The sequence below is a fragment of the Ixodes scapularis genome, unplaced genomic scaffold (assembly GCF_016920785.2).
Source record: "Ixodes scapularis isolate PalLabHiFi unplaced genomic scaffold, ASM1692078v2 PGA_scaffold5__190_contigs__length_132052651, whole genome shotgun sequence".
Classification (NCBI taxonomy): domain Eukaryota; kingdom Metazoa; phylum Arthropoda; class Arachnida; order Ixodida; family Ixodidae; genus Ixodes; species Ixodes scapularis.
Genome location: NW_024609880.1, coordinates 100,764,377 through 100,783,701, shown reverse-complemented (window position 1 = coordinate 100,783,701; position 19,325 = coordinate 100,764,377). Strand labels below are relative to the sequence as shown.

The window sequence follows — 19,325 nt, the reverse complement described above, 5'->3', positions numbered from 1 at the left end:
CGCCTCGCTTGTTGGATGAACGCCTGTAAGACGGAAGCTGATTTTCTGGATTCCGTCCGTTCGCCCGCTCGTCTCTATTTAGTTCAGCTCAAATACCGGTGATGGACTGGTCAATAGGGAGTTTTCGTAGACCGCGTTTCCCCCTCCGCTAAGCACTCGGCAACGAAGAAGCCGCTACTGCGCCTGCGCGCCGATGGCCTTGGCTGTAGAGTTCCGGGTATCGTGGCGGCGTGCGGAGAGCGTTGCGGGACGGCGAAAACGATCTTCGAAAACTCCCTAATGTCCCTCCGTATACGCTCACTACTGCGTCACGCACGTTAGCGAACTTCAGGTCGTACTGCATTCGCCAAATTGCCTCTCGATCCACATCGGAGGAGACACCATGCTATCGGCACCATTCCAATCCGTTGCCTGAGCCTTCTCCACACAACAGATTTAACCCGCTCGCACCGCTTTGAATGTGTGTGTTGCTTGGAAAGTTGTGCGACGAAATGTCGTGCTCATTGTCAAAGCGCAGACTGATTTTGTTTAATTTTTTTTTTTTAAGTGTAAACATTTTTTTTTGTCATTTGCTTGTCCGTAGTTTGCAGCGATCGTCTCTCTCCTGAGTGAACTGGAGAGAAGTATAGGCGCTCTTCAGGTTTCTTTATAGAGTGCAGAATACGAAAACGAGAGAGCGGAATAGACGTCACGATTGTTGGCGATACGAGACTTGCTACACAACCCTTTAATTGACACGGTCACACTGCTTGAAGCAACCTGCAGAAGACAGTCTGCAGAGGCTGTCTGACGCGTGTTTCTCCCTCGTACGACGTCCTGCACACATTGGTCGAACAAAAACTGTCTAAGAGGGTAAGGCCATCGGCGAAGGAAAAAATCATACTTTTCGTTCTCAACTCCTAGGCTAGGTGGCGCAAGCTACCGCCCGATATAAAGGGTACAGCCGTTAGTATCCATCTATCCGTCTGCAGACACGTCGAAAGCGTGCATATCGTATACGTTATTAACAAACTTTGAGGCGTCTCCGCAGATTGTTTTGTCATCGTGTCTGTAGCGAACACTCGTGCGGTGCTCGAACAGTGCATGCGACTGCGGCTTCGAAGCGTAGACCACGAAGAACGAATGAGGGACCTGGAGGACGAAACGGGCGTCATGACTGTCGACGATTCGAGCTCTGCCACGTAACCCCAGTGGCGGCTACTTACTGGGAGCGCGAAGAAGATGGTTCTCCAACGGGACGATGAGAAGGCGGCTCCTCCGTGCGAGCCGGCCGCGGGTAATAACGCGGAGGGGAGCTGGTGGTGGGGCGACCCTCCGAAACCGGTCGCCGCCGCCGCCGACCGCGCCATCCGCGGGACCCAGACCCCCGCGATTCCTGGAAGCTCCACCACCGTGGTTGGGAAGGTGCCGTGGCCTACTCTTGGCAAACCCCTGCATGGGCCGGCGGAAGAGTTACACGCCGCTGGGTCAGTGTGTTCGTCGTATACACACAGACGGACGCGTCCGGCGAAACTGTACGAAACTGCTCGGCCATGCGGCGGAGCTGGTGGTTGTATACGCGATTGATCCGGACCAGTCTGTTCGGCCTCAAGATCGCCACCGTATTACGATAGGGAGTTCTGCGCATGCGCAGTGCAACGCACCAAACCGTCAAAACCCCCCCCCCCCCCCCCCCCCCCCCCCGCGATCCTGAAACTCTAATAGGCAGTTTTAGTATAACTGTAGCGCAGGTTACCGTACGGAGAGGCATCGTTGGTAGCCTGCAGTATAAAAAAAAAATTGTGTTGGGAGCATCGTAGCTTTCAATGATTTGCGCGATGAAATCCATATAATATACGAGTCAATTTACGTATTATCTTGTTCGGGCGTCTTTACAGCCCGCATTCCACGGTGGTGAGCCGCAATCTCGCGTAATTCCTCGATGATCCTGTTGGTTGTTAAACGACGTCAGTTTAGCTTGTCGGCGTATGGCGACTTTGTTTTCTCGCTATGGATGAGATATTTTGGCGGGTACTACCGTTACTAGCCGAGGTCTTTACCGCGATTCACGCAGTAGGGAGTATACGAGACGGCACGCCAAGACAATGCTCATCCAGATCGAAACGGGCATGGGTGGGGCTGAACCTAGGACCGTCCCCGGCGTTTTGCACAGCGGGCAAGCATCTTGCTCCCGCTGCCCCACAAAAAGAAAACAACGCGAAAACAACAGCAAGTAAAAGCAGAAGCATGTACCAGTTCGCGCCTAGCTAACACCCAAACGGAGTGCGCTGACATCCTCACCTCTGCCCGTTTCGATCTGGATGAGCGTCGCACCGGCGTGCAGCCGTATATCACTACTGCGTGGGGCTAGCGGTCTGTACCGCACTGGCTAAATTTCTCATCTTCAGCTAAGTGACCAGTCGTCAGTTGAGGTAGACTAAGTTCTAGGCTGTATAAACATACAGACCCCATTTTTTTGTTTGTTTTAGTTTTGACAGTCGGATAGCATCCAAAGCAGCAGGCAGGTGCGTTGTTAAGTCTCAGTCACATTGCGAATACGGCGTGCAAAGAACAGTCTGGAGGCACTGTCGGTTTTTTCCTCGTATAAAGGTCCTGTCAAATGGTGATGAAGCATGTATGGAGCGAACATGCTTGGATCGTGCTCGAGGCCAACACCGTGTCTTTCTGTATGTTGTATACGACCGGGGTGAGTGCGGCGTTTTTGGGGTCCACGTATGTCCTGCGCTGTTGATGACCGAGAGCGTGCTGGGCAATCGCGTGATGTCGCCAACTTTGCGCGCGCGGCGCCGCGATTTGGCGAGTCTTGGGCGATGATAGCGCGGCGGAGGATCCGCTGAAGTCGGCAGCGCCGCGCATCATGCATGCAGCTTGCTATCTTCGGAAACCAGCGGGATAAAGAGGAGGACTGGAAACGGCCGAGCTGAAAAGCCTCCGCGCGCGAAAAAAAAAAAAAAAAAAGAGAAAGTGACAAATATATATATGAGGATGGTACACGAATCTGACTTTGAAAACTGAAGGTTGCCAAATCGTCGCGGCTGTATTCTGTCCTTCTTAATGTTTTTTTTTTTTTTTTTGTGTGTGTGTGTGTGTGGCGAGGGGTTTTTTTAAACTGGAGCGTTGACTTGTTCGTTTCGCAGCCTGTCGTAGTCGGGTGCACGGCCGAGAGCGTGCTTGCTGAGACGTTCGTGATGGGGCGAAGAGAGCCGTCTTCTCGGGGGCAAAACTGGTCTAAACTCAGGTGCGCTCGTGGAGGAAAAGTCCACGGTGCGTGTCCTTGGCAAGCTCGTTCCGCTCGCACCTGGGGAGGGGACACTGCCGACACTGCGTAGGGCGCTTTATGTCGGGGTATTTTTGTTTTAGTAGTTGTACGTGGGGGAAGGGGGTGCGGGGTTATGCTCGTGCACCTTGACTCGTTTTTCGAAGCTGCATGCGCACGTGTACGGAGCTTATCAGTCCGGCGAGAAAAAAATAAAATAAAATGCCGAGTCACTGGGCCGTGGACGCGTGAAGTAGCGTCGGATGTTCCGCAGAAAGGAGCTACTGCGCGGGCGTGGAGCGCGTTGCATAGCCCAGTAGACAAAGATGGCGGGGCGCAAAAGAACATTTTTGGAATGATTTTCTTTTCTTTTTTAGCGTAATCGGAAGATGACAGCAGCAACCCTGGACGTCGTTTTTACGGTGGTCTCAAAAGCTTTCTTGGCACGAGCACGTGGTTTACTCGGTGTCAACTATTTTCTGCTATAGGTTGCCGAGGTTTGCGTAGCTGTCGTAGTTATACTTGGGCGAGCGCGCGTGGCTGCGTTTGGCACGAGAGTGCGTGTAAATGAGACGCAAGCGGATGAGCGCTCGAAGGCATCGGCAGGGTGTCTGGGTATTGTTATCGAAGTCATCGGAACGATCTACTAAAACTCCGTAATAAGAAGTTCTGTTCCGATACCTGCGATAACGATATGATGAATGTAGAAAGGCATCAGCGCAGTATCGGGTTTCGTTAATCGAAGTTGTCGGAACGATCTACTAAAACTCCGTAATAGGGAGTTCTGTTCCGATACCTGCGATAACGATATGATGAATGTAGAAAGGCATCAGCGCAGTATCGGGTTTCGTTAATCGAAGTTGTCGGAACGATCTACTAAAACTCCGTAATAGGGAGTTCTGTTCCGATACCTGCGATAACGATATGATGAATGTAGAAAGGCATCAGCGCAGTATCGGGTTTCGTTAATCGAAGTTGTCGGAACGATCTACTAAAACTCCGTAATAGGGAGTTCTGTTCCGATACCTGCGATAACGATATGATGAATGTAGAAAGGCATCAGCGCAGTATCGGGTTTCGTTAATCGAAGTTGTCGGAACGATCTACTAAAACTCCGTAATATAGTTCTGTTCCGATACCTGCGATAACGATATGATGAATGTAGAAAGGCATCAGCGCAGTATCGGGTTTCGTTAATCGAAGTTGTCGGAACGATCTACTAAAACTCCGTAATATAGTTCTGTTCCGATACCTGCGATAACGATATGATGAATGCAGAAAGGCATCAGCGCAGTATCGGGTTTCGTTAATCGAAGTTGTCGGAACGATCTACCAAAACTCGCTTATATCGTTATGGGGTATCATTAGGGAGTTTTAGGGAACCGTTTTTGCACATCCGATACGGTACGTTGGGCCCTCCGGTACAAAGTGCCCATATGCAATTCTTCTGCGGTAGCGCATGCGCAGTTCGAACCGGAGGGCCCTTCGTACCGTATCGGATGTGCAAAAACGGTTCCCTAAAACTCTCGTCGCAGTTACCGGAACGATCCACTAAAGCTCCCTACCGAGGAAGATAACCTTGACAACGCCACAAAATAGTTAATTGACACCAAGTACACAAGGTGTTGCGGGTGTCGGTCGGGTCGGGTCGGGCGGGGGCCCGTCTGAGTCCGCTACCAGCGTTGCCAGGCGAACTCTGAAACCTAGTCCGAAGTCAGACAGCTCGGAAAGGCGAACCGGCGCACGACCGTCGGTTGCGTGGCGCCCGTTCCGTTTGTCACCTCTCTAAGGACCCGGCCGTGCAATTACAAGGCTATAGGGTGGCAGTAAGCGGGGACAATTTATGCCCAGCTGCGATAATGGCTCATTGGTTTGTTTTCGCGTAAAGCGATCGAAAGGGAAACGGGTTCCGCCGTCTGGAGACAAATGACTCTGTCCGACTGGACGTATACGTGGGACTGAGAACGTCCGATAATTATGCAGATTTCGTTGCGCAAGGCGTCGGGGAGGCAGGCGACCTCCGCCGTCGGTGGGCGTTCGATTAGACCGTTGAACTGGATCTCATACGTCGCTCTGTTGGTGCTGCGAGCTTTCGCTTTTCCACCGGCGGGTAGTTAGTTCTCTGTGTCTCACCCGAAAATGTGTCTCGCTTCGCTGTGGGTCGGCGCCAACTGGGGCTGCCTATCTGGTTCGCGAGGCCCTGATCTATTACGCGACGGTCATTTGGTGCTCCTCTGGCCCCTCGTCGGCTTCTTGAGTAATAAATTAGTTTTCGACAGACCATCGCAAGATCGCCTCTCGAAATATTTTGCTCTTTTAGCAGCAGGGGTGGTATAAGACTTGTTTTTGTCAATGCAAATAATCGTTTCGATTTCTTTTTTTTTTTTTTTCAGTCAAGATTTAGTCGCGATAGCTCGGTCACGGAGCACGGAGAGTGGGCTTTGTATGGAATTTACCATAGTCAGATGATGGTTGAGGAGCTACAGCCCATCTTTTGTCAATATTTAACAGAAGTCTTCAGAATTTGTGAGGCGCTACATAAAAGTCCCTTTTCTAGTCTTTTTCTTTTCTTCTTTTTTAACACACGCGCTACAATTTACACATGGCTGGCTCCTAAACGTTTCCGGTTTCGCACTCCAGTGACGGAAGCCGTCACGTGATCACTGCGTCACTATTCGGCTGCATATCGTGTCTTCGCTAATTGGACACGAGTCCGCAGCAGAACGCTGCCGCAAAACTAACGTGTCCGATCTTTTCTTTTTTTTGTTAGCTCGCCCGTTTTGGGGAGATAGGGCTGTGCTCGCGTTCACGCAAACAGTATCTGACGAAATTTCCAGAACTTGAATTGTCCTTCCACAAACTGTTCCTCGACGAACTGTGAACTGTTCTTCGACCAACTGCCCTTCGACCAACTGTGCTTTGTCTTATTCTTTCACCCCCCCCCCCCCCCCTTTCCCGCCTTCCCTTGATATTTACCCGTCCAGTATCTGTTTTTTTACAGCGAGGCTCTATATGACTCGTTGGTCGAATTTTCTCGTGCCTATGCCCTCTCTCTCTCTCTCTCTCTCTCTCACACACACACACACACACACACACACACACACACACACACACACACACACACACACACACACACACACACACACACACACACACACACACACACACACACACACACACACACACACACACACACACACAAAAAAAAAAAAAAGAGCGATAGAAGCGAAAAGTGCATATCACGCATACAAGATACAGCACAGCATTTGCTTGAATAAAGAACAAGCACAAAACAAGGATCCGAACCAGATAATTGATGATAAGGCGCTAGTGATAACAATGCGAAGCACGTATCCCTCACCTCATACGTTTCTCGGTAAAGATTACGCTTGCGCAAGCTGCCGCGGCGACGGCAGCTTGCGACTAGGGGAGCGCATGACGTCACTAGCCTTTCATACATAAATGTTTTGGTACAGTGCATTTACTTTCGTCAATCATTTGGTATAGACCCTTTTGCTATTTACAAACACGAACTACCGCTTGCCTCCCAAGCGACTTCCGGTTGCAGCGTCTTTGCGAGCCTGTTGAGCCTGCTTATGTCACCAGAGCTAGAAAGCCTAAATGCTACGCGGACAGCAAAGTTGGAGATTTAACGACGGCCTTCGGCTGTACAATTTTACATCTTGGAGGAGGCAAGCTGGTTTACAAGAATACTCGAAACATTTTAACAGATCTCGCACTCCTTCGTCATTTAGGCGTTCACCTGGAGAATTGGTGGTTAAGCATTTCATCTACATTTCGAACGGCGGTGTTAAGGTGGCCGTTGTTCATTTTTATAAACCCTGAGGTTCTCCGGGACGTCAAAGACTGGAGCACCACCTGGTGGCGTTTGCCATAAAAAAGGGTCTATAGTGCAGTCGGCAATCGTTGCAGGTGATACCACAGCTTCGCTGTCCCACCACCTTCGCAGCGTAGATTGGAGCCCCAACTTTTTCTTTCTTCATTGGAGCACGCTCAGAGACCTCTGCTTCCCCTCGTCACAACCTTGCCTGCTGCGGAGGACAGTTTAGCGCACGTGAGCGGTTTGATGGATGCCAGCATCTCGAGCGTGCTCTCTTTTATGGCAGTCGTTCGACTACGGCGTCATCACTTAGGGTCGTTACGGCGATTCGTCGCAGCCTCCTTCGGCGATCGCGCTCACCGATAAAGCCCCCGCTGATAGTCGCATGCATGACGGCGAAGCGTTGATGTGTCTACCGGGCGCCTGGGGCCCTTTCCGTAGACTGCTTCATTTGGGTGACCGCGCGAACGAGCTTTGCCGTTAGACCGAATCGCGTAGAAATATTCTCGCAATTCATTTTACCTTGCGCTAAAAACAAATTCGCAAATAGGTACTGTTCGCTCGTCTGGTGACTCAGCTTATAGCTTATACTTATAGCTTACGTGATCAATGTGATATACCTGTTCAAACGCGTGCGTTGGGGTTAGACATGTGCTTTGGGTCACCACCTGATCGCGGTTCGAGAAGTGTATAGATGAGCTGCGCATGTTTTCGACTCGTGGTTGCTTGACTATGCGATTAGCGTTGGTTACCACGCATTCTAAAAGGTGGTACCGCGCTGGACTGCACCATGTTATGCACGGTCGTAGACGTTGCAGTCCTAGTAAACGTACCGGCGTTAACTGGTCGAAAGGCGCAACACCGGACTGCGCGGTGCACAGCCATCATCGCTGCAGAGGCAAACAGCCACCTACGGCGGTTGGATACTCGCAACCGTCGCTGCGTGCTTGCATGCAACGCAACGGAAGTCGATCATTGTGACGACGGCGCGCTTGACGGCGTTTGCGCACCGAAAATTACGAAGCCGTTTGCGCTGCATCAGCAGCTACGGGAGAAAGACGTTCTCTGCAGGTGAGCATGTAAACTTGAAAGCGCGTTCCTGAACTCGAGGCTTCACCTCTGGGTTTGCACGAAACCTCGGCGTTGCCTCGGCAGACGGCATTTAGAAAAGGGACCCCCAAAAATCCGAAAAAGAAGAAGAGGGGAACGCAAGAATGGAATTTAGAAAGGGGGGCGCGCGCTAAAGAAAAGAAGGGCCCCAGTGTCGATGGAAAGGGAGAGCGCGGCTCTCTCTCTTGCGTCTGTTGTGGGATTTCTTCTTGGTTTGATTTTCTTTTCCTTGTAACTTCTTCCACATCGCTTCTCCCTCCTTATTACATATTTGGGAACCCCTCCCCTTCCATCTCTCTCTTTCGTCGTCGGAGGAGTCGGCAGCCAGCCTGCTTGCCCGTCGAGAGAATTCTAGATCCGGTTTTTGTCCTGCTGTTTGGTCCTGCGCCGCTCATGGCTCTTGTCCCCCCTCCCTTGCCAGTCTCTCTCTTGCCGGCGGCAGCAGCGGCAGCGCGCTGCTTTTGCTGCCTTCACCCCCACCCATCCCGCCGTCGCGCTGTTTGGCTCTTACTGTTTACACTCTCTTCTTTGCAAACTTTCGTTTCATTTTGCGTCCCTCTCTCTCTTTAACCTCGCATTATTAGCCTCCCCTCCCTCGTTTTTGCCTCATCTTTCTTTCTCACTTGCGGCAGCAGCTCCGGGTGTATGTATGTTTGTGTATGTGAGTGTGCCGTGCGTCTGTGAGCGGTTTGTCCCTCCTTTTGGTGTGTTTTTGCGTCGGTCCTACGAGCTTTTTCTTTTTCGCTCGTTCTCCTCCTTTCATCTCCAAAGTGAGAAGCTACGCAGGAAGGCGGGCAAATCGGCCTTTAAAACAGAAAATGGGAATACAGAAACAAAGAAGACGCGACTTGGAACTACTGAACGGAACCTCCACTGGGTCCACTCTCATTGGCGTTCCAGCTTATCGGGTTCTGTCGTTCCAGTGCTCTCCCTTTCCCCCCCCCCCCCCCACACACACACACACACTCTCTCTCTCTCTCTCTTTCTTTCTTTCTTTCTTTCTGTTGCCCTCCCGCACCGTAGTGCCACCTGTTGCTCGCAGGTGGAGCACGTGAGCTGTCCGGTACGTGCTTGGCAAACGATGCTTTTGGCGGGCTGCCGCCGTTGTTGGTGTCCAATGTCCATAAACGCTTTCAATCAGTGCTGTGCTTCTAAATTCTAAGAGTTAAGCCTAGTTCACATGCAGCGGTTTTGACCCTAGAGCGGCGCGATTTCTGCCGTCGCGGCGTTCTGGCCAGCACCAGCAATTCTGCGGCACGAGCGCCGCGACGGCAGAAATCGCGCCGCTTTAGGGCCAAAATCGCTGCATGTGAAACACGCTTTACGATGTGGCGAGTCAGTGACAAATCCGCCCTGTGCGCGTACACAATTGGCTCTCTCTTTCCCCCCCCCCCCCCCAATCTCCATTCACACACACACACACACACACACACACACACACACACACACACACACACACACACACACACACACACACACACACACACACACACACACACACACACACACACACACACACACAGGCACACAGGCACGCACACATACACACAGGCACGCACGCACACACACACACACACACAAACACACATACACACACAAACACACACACACACACACACACACACACACACACTTATCCGTCGCGCTGGGTCCTGAAATGGAAGCAACTAAGAGGGCTCTAAGCGCTTGCGCTGTTAGCTTTGCCTCCGTTCACTGTCCACAGTGTAAATGTCTGATCCTCCTTTGTGCGAGGCCTAGTTAATCTCTGCACGGAGTGGGTGAACCGCGGTGTAAAAGCGAGCCCGTGATCTCACTGTCGACCGTGACGTTCGAGGCAATCGATGTTATCGCTTTCCAAGGTCGGGCACTCGAAGTTACTTAGTGTGCACAATATGTACGTCAACGACACCATATCATTTGCCCTTTCGGAGAATTTGTCATTCTGGGTTGAATATAGGAGATTCTGGTTGTACTCCCACTCTTCTCAGGGTTCTTCTTAGTTGGCCTGTCGTCCGGTTTTGTGTAATCTTATTTTTATTTTTTTAATATACGAGTTGTTTGGAACTGAAGGTTTCATCATTGAGAAGCAATACTGACCGGAATTCGCGGAAAAAGTGAGTCAGAACGGCCAAAAAAAAAAAAAAGTTAAAAGACTGGTTGCTTATCCGGTAGGAGGGAACGATTCTTTGAGAAAGAAAAGGGAGACGCAACTAGAGAAAGTGGAGGTCAGCCGAAGAGTGTTTCGTCCTAGCACACAGGCACTACGTTGTGCGGATGCATCGGAGCGTGGTGTTGGGGAAAATAAAATACAAAAGTAAAGGCCATAAGAAAGACCAGAGAGAAAGCGTGAATTTCGGCGAAGTGAAGTCTTACCGCCGAATTCAGAAACCTCACTCAAACTACACTCAAACTTAAGGGTCCCTCCACTTCCTCGAGGAAGGTGCGAGGGCCGGCGCTGGCCAATCGCGACGGCGGATCCGTCCTCGCGATTGGCCAGCGCCGGCCCTCGCGCCTTGCTCGAGGAAGTGGAGGGGCCCTTAAGTTTGAGTGTAGTTTGAGTGAGGTTTCTGAATTCGACGGTTAATCCTCCCGATGGATTCCAACAAGAAGCGACGAAGGTTAATGAAGTGATTCGTTCTTTAGCCGCTTCCCGAGTTTGTCGAAGGTGATCTGACAAGAAGATCCTTCGGCTCATGGCTACGCTTTCGATGGAATGTTGAGTGTGTTTTTGGGGAGAAAAGGAAGAAAAAAATCGAGGTTTTTAGCTGTGTTTCGTGCGTGTACGTACACTTGTCACTGCCGAATGGGGAAAGAGGGGGAGAAAGGGGGGCAGAAGAAGGGTTTCAATAGATGCGACCGTAGCGCACAGAATCGAGATTTGACGACAATGATTGGGCGTAAGAGTAAGAAGGATTGGGTTAGTGTGATTGGCACCTAATTCTCGATTCAGTGAGCTTCGGTCGCGGGTCCATGTCAACGGGAAGCCACAGCTACGATGACCGACGCATGCTGCGGTCTTGACACACTGAGAAGACGGGAAAAAACGAGGGAGTGTGCTCACTGAATCAGTTTTAGCGGAATTATATATATATATATATATATATATATATATATATATATATATATATATTTATTTTGCCGTTTTGTATTTGTGCCTTCTGAACCGGTCACTTCCCTGCTAATACATCATACAAAAGACACCTTGCAGACACTGACTCAGGCGTGCTTCTTCCTTTGATGACGGTCATATTACATTGGTCATAGAAAAACTACTTCTCCCCCCTCCTCGTCCTCCAATGAAACCAACTCGTACCTGTGCGGCTGTGCCTCACCTTTATAGGGGAGCTCGGGCAGGCAGCACGTTTCTGTTTGCGCTTTCCGCGGCAGTCACGGCATGGGCGCCCCTTTTCGAAAACGCTCCGTCGGGAAGTCGTGGCGTGTGACGCCGTGCTTTGGTGGACGAAGAGCGGAGCAGCGTTCCCTCGCTGCCCTCGAAACAAAGCCCGGAAGGCCGGGGTCAGGGGTCGTCCCCCGTCCCGACGAGGTCGGCCGGCCGGCCGTCGGCGAACTAGCCTTCCCTGCCCCCCCCTCCGCGGTCGTCTACCGCCGCAGCCTCGCTCCCCGACTCCGCTTTTTACCTCTCAGCTGCCAGTGCGATGGAAGCTACTCGCTTGCCGGACCAATCAACCGCCTTCCTTTGATCACATGATTCCCGCGCGTGGACATTGGCGGGAGCGTGCTCACGCGGAAGATAGGCGTGTGACCGGTCTAAGCAGCACGTATACCTTCCGCGGCACTGTCGGCTTGAGGGCGCACGGAGCGATAGTCTCAGACTTGCCCTCGGGCGATGCGGTTGTAGTGTTGCACCGCTTCTTTCCGAAGAGCACGGCTGCTTGCTTGGCAGACACGGGCGAACGGGGCAAAAGATCGTGGGAAAAGATCGCAGTGGCTGGCTTGCCTGCCCGCCCGCCGGCCGCCCGCGCTTGGGCCAAGGACTCGGGATGCAGATCGTTCGAAGAAGCGGCGCCGCGCTTATTCCCCGCGAAGGATTAACCTCGGCGGGACTCCCCCGCACTCCGGCTTTGCGCTTCTTCGACGCTCTCGGGCTTTATTATCATCCGTCTTCTCTACGTTTTTGGCTCGCTCGTTTCTTGCGTTTGTTTCCTCGGGCTTCTCCGTGCCCGGAAACGCGGCGCCGTTTGACTTCGTGATAGACGCTAAACGGGTTGAGGATTGGAGCTTGTTTGCATTTTGTTTTGTGGTGATTTCTTTTTGGCAAGGAGTCCAGATTACCACGAAGTGGCTCGGAAGTATATGTGTATGGATGTACGTATGCAAGTTTGCTCTTTTGATTGCCGAGTAGTTCACGGGTTGGCGGGCATTGTGGTTGTCGGAGGTGATAGTTGCGTTTCCTTCGATCCTGCGGTAATCGCGTGTGAGCTCAGTTTGCTCGTTTGGTATTGCGCCCTCCACTTCGTGTTTCACTTCGAGGTTGAGTTTAGAACAGATACAGTCGGCTAACTTGCGGAAATGTGTCGTGGCTTAGACGCGATTTCTGCTAGTTGTCACCGCAGTAACACGAGGCAAACAGTGTTACTGATTGGGAAGAAGGCGTGACGCTTTTTTTTACACTTTATTTCTCCTCGCGAATAAAATTCTCTAACCAGTGGAATAACTGCCACGGCTTGCTCCTTTTATGGGCCGTAACTCGCCCCAACTGGAAGCGTTCGAAGAAGCGTCGTTTGTTTACGGCGGTTTATTCGGTTTGTGATGAAATCGAAGCATCAGCGAGGGATGTTTGTGCGCGCTGCAAGACCGTGCGAAAGGACGAGAGGTCACGGTGCCGGAGCTGGAGCGTCATCCGTGAACGATGATACCACGATACGTGCTCGCTGGCAGCGGCGGCTCTCGGGTTACCGGGTGCTGAGACAGCATCACCGGTGTTTACATCCGAGCGCTGAACAGATCGGAGGTGCGATGGCTTTCGCGAACTCTGTGTGGAAACACGCGCAAAGGCCGTTTCACATTGAGTGACTCACGTCAACGTTGAATCCTGCACTGCACGGACATCGTCGTCAGTACGTACGTCGTCATCAACTGAGTTAGTTTAGTAACGTTGTCTGTCAGCACACTATTCATGTAACCTTAGAGGACGCAGCTACGCGAAGAGGAGGAATACCTTGTAACGCATTGCTTGCACGTGGGTCAATCCTACCTGTTCTTGCCGAGAGAAAAAAAAAAAATCGTTAGTGCGAGACGTTTGCTTGAGACGGTGCGCACTCAGCAGTAAGACTGATAAGACCACCACAATGTCTGCTGATGGGAGGTCAGTGCAAGCCACGCGTATATAGGGCTTCACTCGCGCTTTCCGCAGTGACGGAGGCACATATGAGGCGCGCTGTGTCGTATGGGTCGTCAGACATGTGTATCTTCGTTATGTTTTTGAGGCCGCTCCAGAGCCACCCTCGCTCGAGCAACGTTTTGGCTCGTGCTCCGAGTCACGCGCGCACCGCGTCGCGCTGCCGCCGAGTTCACGAGCAAGCGAGACTCGGACAGGGCAACACGGCGACTCCGGGGCAAGTTGGCAGTAACCACCACGCAGCCGTGGGAAGAGAAAGAAAGCAGTTCCCTGCCTCCACCCCCCATCCGAGGTGCGGGAGAGAGAGAGCTTCTCCTGGCGGCTCGAGGGCAGGCAGGCAGACTGGCGGCAGCGAAAGATTTAACGTGCAGTCCCTGACAGGTAGTGCCCGGCTCGGCGAGGAGGCGGTGGCGGTGGCGGCGGCGGCGTGGCGCGTCACCGCGTGTGTGCAGGCACCGGCGGGACCATTTTGTGCACCTGAACACGGCTCGGCACCACCACAACTAACGCCGTTTCATTTTTTTATTTATTTTTTATTTGTAGTCATTCAAACGCCTCCCCATCCCCTCTCTAAAGCCCTGCCCCCTCTTCTTCTTTTTTTCGCTTATTCGTCTTTGGCTTGGATTCACCTTTGGTGAGCGGCTTTTTCCGTTTTTGTATTTATTTTCTTGGCGTTGTAGTTCCGCTTGTTTCATTATTTATTTTCTTAGCAGTGCGGCCCCGTGTAAACCGCTATGGAGGCACGGTTCCAGTGGATTAACGAGAAAAAGCTAGTAGAATAAAAATGTGTTCAACGAGGCTCGGCACATGGGGGGGGGGGGGGGGGGGGGGGGTGCTTGAGAGTCTCTGTACTGTACTCCGTTTCGCCTTGCACCGAAGAGCAGCGGACACGTGGAGTCGTCCTAACCAATCCAGCGCTTTGACCTTGTCACATGGCACTCGCGCTGCATTGGATAGGCTCCGCTGGCTCGTAGACTCGGGAGCCCCTGTCCGTTTGGTTTTGAGGTTTGGGACCTCCCGTTGGTGGACCTTGACCACCGCGTCGATGAGGCTTTGTCCCGGGGGGTCGCCTCGTCCTACTTTCCGAGTCGTCGACGCTGAAAAAGCCTAACATAGATATTAAACAGCGAAAGCGCTGGTAGCACCGCTGGCCAAACTCCTCCCCCTTCCCTCCTCTCTCTTTGACCTCTGCTCCTGCTCAGGCCGCTGACAAGCACGTGTGATCTGGTTTGTGTGTTTGTGTGCGATTGTTTGTCTGAATATTTTAAAATCTCTTTGCTTCTTGAGGATCGGCTCAGCTTCGTTTCGCGGTATTCGTCCGCTACGCTTCGGTTGCGATCTTCATTTATCTAGGCACAACCTCCCTCCCCACTGAACGACGGTTGGAAGGGACAGTGGAAGACTCGTGGTTCTCTGTATTTTTTTTTTTTTTATTTACTTCATCACGATGATGAAACGATATATCGTGAAGTGGAACGACGCGTAGCGGTTTCGGTCAGCTTGGACGCACGTACGAAAGAAAACTGATTGAGAAGGAGAGAGCCAGAGATCAACTCGGGTACGATGGTGCCGAGGTTAGTGAAATGACCTCTCGAACTCGCCTCCCAAGAAATAAAGCGGTGAACAAATTGTGTTTGCGTGTGTTCGGGCAGAAGCGTCCCTAATCTAATTTTGCTGCCTAACGCTGTGGGGAACGCCAACCGCCATTAATTATTTCGGAACAATTCGTTCGGAACGAGGCCACGAGTTCCCCCTGTCCTCCACCGTCCTCCCTTCGGTATAGATGTTTCGATTGTAACCAACACTGGTTTAACCGGGTCTACGGAAATAAGTATCCTTCGAGGCAGCACGTTTTAAAGGCCTCGGTGTTAGTAAAATGAAAGAAAACAAAAACAATCAACTCTGGTACCCTTTTCGCAACGATATCTCGGTTAATTGTTTCCGCCGCCTAAAACAATAGACCCCCCCTATCCCCGCAGCTTCTCGATGGACCGGGTGGATACAACAGTATCGACGTTATTGTTGTTCTTGCCGTCTCACTAGGTAGCGACGGTCGCAGAACGCGTGCTCCGCTGGCCTTCTGCTGGTGCCGCTGTACTCCGTTCACTCCCCACCTGACAGTGCGGTGGAGGCTACGTGCTCGCCGGGCCAGTCAACCACCTCCTTTTCATTGGCTGACCCAGCTCGTGTGGGTACGCCGAGGGGGTTAGCAGTGTTAGCGCTAGGTCCTGGTTGGGCTAATTTTCTCATCTACAGCTAAGACACCAGACGCCCAATGACTAACATACAGCAGCATAAACAAACAAGCACTTTTATGTTGTTGTTGCGGGTATAGGTTGAGGCGAGATCGGATCGAATCATTGCATTTTGACATCCATTTATACAAGATGCAATTTGTGTACGGTATACTAGATTACGTGGCGAAAGGTAAACCCATGACCGATTGAAGGATGCGTAGCTTCCACCGCACTATCAGCTTGTTGTTGCTGAACGTCGAAGTGGAGGGGGGAAAAGGCGAAGGCGCGCGCTCTCTCTCCTCCGCGCGGTCATTCATCATCCCGGCGGGCGCCATTGTGTACCCCGAAGAGCTTGGTCTCTAATTACAGCCGAGGTCCGAAGCCGGAGGTCAACAATACGGCACCGGACAACCGCCATTCGGGAGGGGGAGGTTTAACAATAATGCTACAACAGCAGCAGCGTGCCATCGGCTCTCTAACAACAACGCGAAGCGTAACAAGCGTCGTCTGCCCGGTTTTCGTAGCTGCGGGAGCCTAAGCTGACAGTGCGGCGGAAGCTACGCAAACGCCAGTCCAATGAACTGCCCGCCTTTTCATCTCCCGAGCTCGCGCGGGTGTGGGCGGGCGCGTGATCACGTGAGGAAAGATTCACGTGCGACTGGTCCAGCCAGCCACACACACACACATGATGGACGACAGCCGACACTACGAGCCATCGCGACCAATCCGACGCTGTGAGCGTATCGCGCGACAAGGAACCGAAGGTCACGTGACGGTAAGGAGTTTCAGCCAAACCGTTTCCCGATAACTCCGATTACGTTACCCGATATGGACACTATCCATACGCAGAGGAGGCGTCGGCGGAGTTATCGGGTTTCGTTTTAACGGACTTAGCGGAACGCTGTACTCGAGGGCTCGTAGTGTCATCTGCGATCCGTTGTATATAAGGCGAACCGTGTACCTTCCACCGTACTGTCAGCTTATAAAGGTGAACGAAGTGCAGAGCATCGGCGATGCGTTCGTTCGTCCGCTCTCGCGTCGAGTGCGACCGAGCGAGACATCCCTTTGTAGCGTCGGCGGGCGTCGTTCGTTCGGCAGGGCCCCCCCCGTATCTATGGATCGGGGGAGCCCAGGAGAACGGAGCCGAGGAAGCTTATCGGCTCGCTCAGAGCGTCGTCGTCGTTAGCCCAAGGGGGAACGTCGTCGTGGGGGCAGGTAGGCCCGAGCGCGTGCGACCGCGAACCGGAGTGGCGTAGAGCGTCTCAGGAGGGGGCTTATTTCGTTATCTTTATTGTTGGTGTTATTCATCGTGTGCGTGCTGTACCGCCTGCGAGGGACAGCGCGTCTCTCGCAACGGCCGCGACGTTGGGGCACACTGCCGCTTTGCAGCGTTTCTCGTCGAACTTCAGCGTGCTTGGGGCGGCGGGCTGGAGGATCCAGGAATGATGACGTCATTCGCAGGCCTTGGGTGGTGCGTGTGCCGTTGGGACGGTGTTCGTCGTCGGCGTCGTCATGGTTGAAGTCTGTGCGATAAGCCGATCTCGTCGGGAAGGTAGTACGGTCGCGCGCCAAGCGCCGCCAGTGCGTCTTGCTTGCTGCAATACCTGCGAGCGTCTCGCGGATTTGGTTCTGATCCGCGCGTTCTTTGTTTTTGCTCTTAGCAGCAACGTTGCCGGGTTACGGCTGTTGTAGTGCAGTCTGCCGGAAACAGCCCTGAGGCTGTTTTTACCTCGTTTTAAGCTTTTTTTTTATTTATTTTTCTTTTTTTTTTAGGACAGTGCACTTTGGCGCGCCCAATTAAAAAGGGGTCGTCACCGGGACTGCATGCTTTGCGAACCCGAACGGTGACATAAATTTTACAGTGCACGTGCTGTTCTTTTTTTTTTTTTTTGGAAATAGCGGGGATAGTCGAGTCCCCTCAGACCAGTTTGGTGTCAACTACGGTATGTGAAGTCTAGAAAAAAGAAAAACATTCATTCGGTGTAGAAACAGCATTTCGCACGCACGCTAAAAGCCGTGACAAGATGCTACCGGCGCTGCAAGTACGATCTACGTGTATAAGATATCTATACTAATATTCACCTCGATAAAAAAAAAAAAAAAAAAAAAAAAAAAAAAAAAAAAAAAGTCAGTTTTTTTGCGGAGCATTCTTGATTTTCTCCTCTACGTGGTGCTGGGCGTTATTTTACAAAGGGCCGGTTGCACCAACGCCGCTTACCTTAACCCAAAGCGGCACTTTCCTAAGCCGGCTTAGCGCCCTAAACCGAGCTTAGGTAAGCACGGGTTGAAATTCCGGTTGCACCAACGTTAAGCCGGCTTTACAGACGCGCCCCTAGCTAAACGCTGGATTTGCGTAGGGAATCTAGGGACAAACAGAGCGAACTAGGGAACGCTCAGAGCGACGAATACGATTGGTGGAGAGGAATCACGTGATGTAAAAAAAAAACAAAAAACTGCCGTAGTATTTGTTGTCGGCGTCTGCTTTTCGCTGTATTTCTTCGGTGAGTAACAAATTAAAGGTCTCCAAATTCAATCATTTTTTCGTTTAACTTTCAATAACAGAAGTCAAAGCTTCAAATAAACACGAATGCTCTTTACATCTGTGATTGTGTGTTTAATATCGGTTGATAACAGGATATTTTGACAGTGGTAGTAGTTTTCGTGCTCACATTTTGAGGCGAAGGAGCCATCGGGGGCCCCAAATCTCACCGAACGCGAGAAGGACACTCTACTCGCTACATCGCTGAAGACAAAACATCATGGATATAAGTAGGCAGGTAAGATGACTACCAAAACCAAGTCAAGCCTGAGACCGATGAAGTTCAAAACAGTGACGAACTCGCCACGGCAGCTGCGAAAATGCCCGGAAATCGTCGAATAGAAGTCGTCGAGAGGTCAGGTCACGAGACCTTGCATCGACGGTACTCGTTGCTATCAGCAAGGTGACAGAACTGCACTGTACCGTCGTTGAACATCCGCTGCAGCCTCAAACGGACTTCAGTTTCACACTGTCAAGTTCAGAAAAAAAAAAAAAAAAAAAAAGACTCCCACTAGTACATTACATCGTGCCGATAAGAACGGTCGTCTCTTCGCATCACCTGCCCCAGCCTGCCCCGATACAGCAATGCACGAATCTAACATAGTAGTCGTTACGATTTGTCGTCGCCACGAATGAAAGATATAAAGCAAAATATTCCTAAAAAATCGCGATCACCAAAAAAGTTACGGAGGACACAACAAGGCGCAACTTTCAACTGAATTTTATTGAAAACGTGTTCCGGTATATAGTCTCAACCATCGTCACAATGACAACAAACGACAAAAGTAAAGGGAAAACACCATCACAGAGCACAACTCGGAAACAACAGTATCTCGTTCTCGGGAAACGAATGAAAGATATAAAGCAAAGTATATTAAAAAAAATGCGATCACCAAAAAAGTTACAGTTATGGAACGATAGAGTTTTCTGAAGCCAAGATTCCACTCGCGAGATAAGGAAAATTCACTGAAGATTGTCTCAAA

At 51.5% G+C, this 19,325-nt stretch overlaps 1 protein-coding gene across 4 annotated transcripts in view; it reads left to right on the top strand.

The window, feature by feature from the left end:
* LOC8033629 (transcriptional coactivator YAP1) overlaps window positions 1–19,325 on the top strand; it is a 164,958-nt gene that overhangs the window by 36,489 nt on the left and 109,144 nt on the right. The window lies entirely within an intron of this gene.